Here is a 7439-nt window from a genome sequence, read left to right as displayed (position 1 = left end):
GGTTTTCTATGCAGGCTTCTGGGGTACTGGTAATGCTCAGTTTCTTTCTTTCTTACTTTCTTTTTGTCTTTTGTCTTTTTTAGGGCTGCACCCATGGCATATAGAGGTTCCCAGGCTAGAGGTCGAATCAGAGCTGTAGCTGCCGGTCTATGCCACAGCCACAGCACTGCCAGATTTGAGCTGCTTCTGCAACCTATACCACAGCTCACGGCAATGCCAGATCCTTACCCACTGAACAAGGCCAGGGATGGAACCTGCATTCTCATGGATACTAGACGGGTTTGTTAACCACTGAGCCATGATGGGAACTCTAATGCTCAGTTTCTTAATCCAGGGGCTGCTTACATGAATCTTTATTAAGCAAAGATTTCAGCACCTTAAAGTAAGGACTTGCATGCTTTTTGGCGTAAATATTACACTTTAATAAGGTTTTAGAGAAGAATTCTGAAATAGTTCAAGTCTGAGTTCAAACTCCATTCTACTGCATGGATTTGAACATTCTTTACCTCTCTAAGCCCCAATTTCTTCAACTGCAAAATGGCAGTATTTTAATATTATCATGCTTCTTTATGACAAATAAATCTTAAGATGTGTATAAAGCTCTATGTGCCCAATAAATGTTAGTTTCTCCTCCTGCTTGTTGTGGAAAATAGCTAAAATTATGTTTCTTGTCCCAGATTTGCAAACTACAGTATTTTCATTTTACTACTGCACAGAATCTCATTCTCAATTTTGCTTTGAGAGAGAGAGAGAGAGCTCGCTTCTGAACTTTCCCTGCTGCATTACTTATGAGTGTGAATATTCTGAGTGTTACATCTTAAATATATTATAATTCAGTATGTTGTTCTATCATTATTTATGGTGCTTAGTCTTCCTTTTTGGTCTTTCAGATTGTTTTGCTGTTACAGCATATCTAAATTATTAACAGAATTTAGAATATCGGGTTCCTTGAGGGATTTTATAGCAGTAAAGTTATTACTTTAATGAATAAATAGTACAAAATTTTACTCTGCTCGATCTGAGGACTTAGAGCCATTCAGCTTTCAGATTTGAGCTTAAAAATGATCCTGAGGCATAAAAGAGTGATTCACACAACAACAGCCTGTCCTGGCTTCTGACTGATTGTTCCAGAAGAGAAGGAACAGTGCCTGTGGGTGGCGTTGAGGCAGTAGGAAATCCTGACTCCAGCTTTCTCTGTGCTTGTTCTGAAGCACTTTGGGACTACCTCATTAGAAAGTGGAGGAGGGAGAGAAGCCTGGAGGAGATTTAAAAGATGCTGGGAAAGTTGGCTGCTCCCCAAAGCTGTTCTCCATGGTGATATTCACATGTGCACATGAGTGCATGCATACACACGAGCATGCAGAGAAATACACAAATGTCAAATCCATGCTAAAAATCCTCTCTTGCTAAGACACGTTGTTGTCAGCGAGCCAATATTAAGGTCTCTGCACAAAACACACACACCACAGCTTTGACAGGAAGAAAAATATTCAAAAGGCTCAATGAGATGGGAAGCTGACTTCATCTCTTTCACAATTTTACATAGACCTCAACCCTGATCTGTCATATCCTGATCTAAAGGAGAATCAAGAGTCATTTAACAACAATAATAATAATAGCATATAATTATCCTTAATAACCATAATCTTAAAGTGCTGTATGAAGTCTGTATTCTTCCCAACAGCCCTATAAAACAAGCAGTTTGCAAACCACCATTTTATAGGCAAAGAAACTGTGCCTCTGTGAGGTGGACTAATTAGAACTTAAGCCTCTACACCTTAACCTGGGACTTTTTTTTAATACATTTTGTTCAAGTTCATTTAAAAAAAGTTGTATCATTTCTATATATTTAATATCTTGATGGATGTAATGGGACTGGGACAAGGACCACAGAAGCAAGGTAGGAAAAATTCATATGCATATATCATAGGTCTAGGGTTTGGTAAATCATGAAATAAGACTGAGGTGGCTGAGGTGATATCAGGTTTCAGGCTTGAGTTCTGGAAGACTTTTCATAGATAAAAGGATGGTAAAAAGGAACTTGCTGGGAGGGATTGAAGATTTGGAGAAAATATTTGGATGCCAGATGACAGGAGAACATCTAACACACTAGCCAGTTGGTGAGTTGACATATCATGCTTGAGCCCAGTAGCACCTAGGTACCATGACATTTCGCTGGGAGCTGGTGGCTGCTGAAATGGAAACACTGCAGGCTATCTCTACTGAAGGGAGAATGGGAAAATTAAGAGCAAGTGTTGAGAGTTGAATCTAGGAAAACACATTTGTTTAGCGTGCACTCTAGGGGAGAGGATGGTCTGAGAAACAGGAAATGAGAAGTTAAAGTACTGCATTGTTACATCATAAACCCAAAGCATTAAATTTCAAGGCTGCTGCTGAGAGTGAAGAACAAGGATGGAGAATTATCCATTAGCAGGTCATTTGGTGATTTTAAAGCAAAGTAATTAGTAGGCGAGTCTATGGAATGGGGTTCTGCAGAAGATGGATTTCAGATTCTTAAACAGTGGTCTTCTGTGAGACTATGGAGAGTACTGCTGTTGGTCATACATAAAATTTGAGACATTAAAGATAAAAGAACTATAAACTAGAAAACAGGAGGCTTTTTTTTCTGATTTGGTTGATGTGTGTGTTTTTCTTCCTTGCTTTTTAGCTTTCTTTTGTTTTTAAGAATAGGGAAAATCTGTACTACAGACAGAAAACAAGAGGAAAGACTGAAGGTCCTCTCTGCAGAAGCAGGACACAAGCTGAGGTGAGAACTTGAAAAGATGTAGAGCAGTGCTTCTTAAATTTGAATGTGCATAAGATGCTCTCAGAACACAGATTCCACTCCTGAGAGTCTGAGTTTGACTGAGTCGGTCTAGGGCTGGCTCATATATATACACATATATATAAACATACACACACACACATATATATACACATATATATATATACCTGAATCACTTTTCTGTTCAGCAGAAATTAACACATCATAAATCAACTATACTTCAATAACATAAATTTTTTAAACTAAAAAATTTTTAATAAAATTAAAAAAAAGAATCTGGGAGTTCCCATCATGGCTCAGCAGAAATGAATCTGACTAGTATCCATGAGGAGGCAGGTTTGATCCCTGACCTTGCTCAGTGGGTTAAGGATCCTGCTTTGCCGTGAGCTGTGGTGTAGGTTACAGACGCGGCTGTATGTGTGTGGGTGTGTATATGTATGTGTATATATATGTGTGTGTGTATATATATATGTATATATATATCTGAATCACTTTGCTGTACAGCAGAAATTAACACATACTGCAGAAATTAACATCACAAATCAACTATACTTCAGTGAAATACATTTTTTAAATTTTAAAAAAATTTAATACAATTTTTAAAAAAGAATCTGCATTTCCAGTTAGCAATGCTGACTCAGGTGGCCCCTGAACAGCTCTGTGGAGGCACTTTTAGTTTTCCTTTCTCTCTAACATTCAGCTTAGAGACACAGCTCCACCCCCCAACACACACACACACACACACACACACACACACACACCAAGGAACTCTGTCTTCTCTTGGCTTTCCAGAACTATTAAGTTGTAATTTTTCAGCCTCATTTCCCACACCATCGCTTTCTTCCTGTGTCCTTTTCCTCTCAGACTGTGAAACACCCAGGAGTCGGCTCTCTGCCCTCTTTCTCTACCTAGCATGCATGAGAAAATCACTGATATCAGTACTTCCAGACCTGATGCACCAGCTTCTCCTTACCCAGGTATCATCCCTCTTGCTGTCTCTATCTTGGAATTGTCCCCCCAACTCTCAGTGTTTCCTACCTCCCCTGAAAACTACCTGTACTTTATTTCCCTCCCAAATCACACCATCTTCTACATAGACTTCCCTGACTAACGTGGTATCTCACCACCTCTTCCCCTCACAGACCAACAAAGGACTGGACACTTGTCCATTCAAGCATCCAAGATGTACCCTCCTGGACTGAATATGAACGCCTGCAAATATGATGGTAACAGTGGGAGAAACTGGACTGGAATATGAGATGATGTTAAGAAATTATCAATTTTGTTGAGTAATATAATGATAGGGTGATTGGGAAGGAAAATATACTTTTTAAAGAGATTCATACTGACTTTGGAGGAAAGGCTGGGAAATGTCATGTCTGTTAAGTTCTTTAACTCACTATAGCAAAAAAAGAGATCAAGCAAATATGATCAAATGTTTCAAAGTATTAAATCAAGATGATAGATATATGAGTTTTCACTACCTTATCCTATCTAACTTTTTCTGTACTTAAAAAACTTTCAAGAATAAACAGTAAACAATAAATGAAAAGCCATGACCTAGTGAAACCATGGATTTGATGGTATGGTCATATTTTTTGAAATAACCCTTAAAATAACTGTAAAGTAGTTATTTTTCATTCATTATAAGATTATTGACTAATGTGATTTTTGGCCCAGACTTAACAGTTGGTCGGTTCCCTCTCAGAGGTAGTGAATACATTAGATTTAAATCTGGATGGGCTTGCCTTATAGCCAATTTTTCTCCAAGTCTAGGATGGACAGAGTCCATCTGCAGCATGAAAATGGCAAAAGCTACAACAAATTCTCAAAGTTCTTTTGTGAAAGGTGTTCTTGGCAGCTAGGAGTCCAGCCATCAAGGTTTGGCAGGAGTGAGAATGGGGAGGTTCCAGCTCAGACTTGATGGCTCCACACTTCACTTGGGATGGTCTAGACCTCAGATAGAGTCACTAAGAGGTGCCGAAACTACAAAACCCTGATTTGCAAACTTGACTGCATATTGGACTTATATAAGGAGGTTTAAAAAACACGAATGCTTGGAGTTCCCTGGTGGCCTAGTGGATACAAATCCGGCATTGTCACTGCTATGGTGTTGGTTTGATCCCTGGCCCAGGAACTTCGACATGCCATGGGTGTGCCCCCTTCCCCAAACACTGTTGCTTGCTTGGCTCCTGCCTGCCATGAGTCTGATGTAATTGCCCTGGGATGTGGCTGGGCATGAGAATTTTGCAAATCCCCCAGGCAACTCTAACAGGTACCCAAGGGTAAGGACAAGTGTGTGGAACCCTGGGATCACATCCAGCTGGAGAATTTGGCTTCCTGGACAGAGCCCCATCCCTGCCCTTGAGGAGCTCTGTAATTGCTTGACTCTTTCCTTTCTCCTGACTCTTAGCATCTATTCTACTTAGCAATTGCTGTCTTTCTTCCTTGAAAATGAACTAACCACAATAAATAAAAGGAAATAAGCAATTATTTCATTCAGGCAGTAAACAGCCACTACCGACCAATGATAGATATCTTAGTTTATGTAAGTAGCTCTAGAAACAAATGCATCCATATGTCAGCTTGTGGTCTGATGTGTGAGTCAAGTTTACTCCTCCCTGGGTTATTGTCTGGTGGAGGCCATATCATATTTCAGGCTATGTGTTTGAAAGCTAACGCTTTTGTAGCAAAATTATCTCATCTCAATAACAGACAAGGGACCAGCAAGCCATAGCTCCATGGGCCAAATTCAGACTGCTCTCTGTTTTGCTAATAAAGTTTTATTGGAACATAGCCATGTCCATTTATTCACTTACTGTTTGTGACTCCTTCTGCACTATTACAGAGCTGAGTAGCTGTGACACAGACAGTCCCATCTGAAAAGCCAAAATGTCTACTATCTAGTCTTTTACAAATAATATTTGCCAGCCCTTATAAATGTAGACATTTCTAGGCTTCAGTGTTAGCATTTGCCTACTATGGTAGATGGATTAAGAAACTAACAGCCTGTTAACCCCTCCCTAAATCTTTCTTAGTGTGACCAAGAGTGGAATCTGTTCCAGCCATTGAATCTAGGCTGGTTCTTATTAATTGTTTGACCCACAGAATGCTACGAAAGTGACAATGAACCCAGCATGAGACTTGGCCTCAAGAGCCCTTGCAAACTTATGCTCACTCTCTTGCAGTCCCTCTTCTGTGAATAAGCCTGAAGGATGGCAAGAAACACGCCAAGTCCAGTGACGCCACTGCCTCAGCCAACCTCCAGAAGCAGAGCTCTCCTGCTCACTGTAGCTGATCATGGGTATATTAATGTGTCTGATCATGATTAGAAGAGGTACCCAGAGAAGCACATCACAAATGGCCCATCTGCAGATTCATGGGCTGAATAAATATTTACTATCTTAACCCACTACATCTTTGAGTGGACTGTTTCACAGTAAAAGCTAATACCGACAGCTATCATGAAGAATCAGGCCTACAGCTCCTATGGCAGGAGGTCCTTCTCTCTTCTCTCTTTTCAAAGTCTGTATATCTCAGTGCTGTCCACAAACCCCAGTCTGAAAACAGATGAAGGGACTACCCATAGAAAGAAAAGCATTAGGAGAATTCTTTCATCACATGCTAAGAAAACATGCATAAAAATAGCTTGGATGGCAAATAGGAATAACAATCTGAAAGTGTCCAAATATAAATACATTTTAATATCTTCTTGAAAGAAAAAAAAGTATATATATATGTATACATCTGTGTATTCTCTAGTGTTTGCCTGGGTAGTGCCAAACCAATGAAGTAATCTCCACTTTTGCATGAAATGTTCCCTCTGCCTAATAGGCTCTGCATCCAGATGTTTTATGAAATATTTGGATCTCAGTTGAGGATCAACTCTTTACCAAAGCCTTCCTCAATAACCCAATTTACAATATATCTACGCTATCATAGTGTTTTATTTTCTTTCTAGAATTTTTGCCATAGCATAGTCTTATTTATTTATGTGTTTACTTCTTTGCCATCTGTTTCTCTCCACAGGAATATGCTCCATAAGAGATTAGGAACTTCATGCTTCTTATTCATTGCTTTATCCTCAGCACTTAGAATGGTGCCCAGCACATGGCAAATCTTGATTTATTTCTTCAGTGAGTGGTCTATTCTTGCCTCTCATAGGGATAAACTAATTTTTATCTGCAAAGTAATTATCCTCTGCCAATGACTGAAATTGAGCAAATGAAAAAAAAAAAATCAAAAGCATGAGTTTTAGCAGCCTGACATTTTCAGTGAACACATTTTACAAAAATACATGCTTATTCTTCATCTCTCTATATATCCATAATATCACTATGACATTAAGAGAACACGTCTCACTACCATCAATGCTGGCCATGTTCTCACACGTAAACGAGGAAGGGGGCACTGTTTTTTATTTGACAATTAGAAGCAGAGGAAGCTTTTCATTCCATAGGACCCACAACAAATCACAGCCCTAGGAGAACCCAAGGACTTAGAAGGCTTGAAATCCACAAGCTCAGGAAGACACCCAATCAACAGAGATTAAAGTCCAAATATGACTCATATACCTATTGGAAATGCCAGACAATGTCAAGCAGTATCCAATCTTGTTTTGCAACCAGGTTAATGTTCTGTGCATCCTGGGGGG

At 39.4% G+C, this 7439-nt stretch overlaps 1 long non-coding RNA gene across 2 annotated transcripts; it reads left to right on the top strand.

Moving 5' to 3' along the window:
- Nucleotides 1-1716: 1716 nt before the first annotated feature.
- LOC125122849 (uncharacterized) lies at nt 1717-6200 on the top strand. Of its 2 annotated transcripts, XR_007133923.1 has the most exons (5): nt 1717-1900; nt 2669-2767; nt 3650-3762; nt 3928-4011; nt 5974-6200. It is a non-coding gene; the product is annotated as an uncharacterized LOC125122849 (long non-coding RNA). The 2 variants fall into 2 exon arrangements; XR_007133924.1 differs by lacking the exon at nt 3650-3762.
- The last annotated feature ends 1239 nt before the right edge of the window (nt 6201-7439 follow it).

The sequence above is a fragment of the Phacochoerus africanus genome, chromosome 3 (assembly GCF_016906955.1).
Source record: "Phacochoerus africanus isolate WHEZ1 chromosome 3, ROS_Pafr_v1, whole genome shotgun sequence".
Classification (NCBI taxonomy): domain Eukaryota; kingdom Metazoa; phylum Chordata; class Mammalia; order Artiodactyla; family Suidae; genus Phacochoerus; species Phacochoerus africanus.
This window is presented reverse-complemented; position numbering and strand designations above follow the sequence as displayed.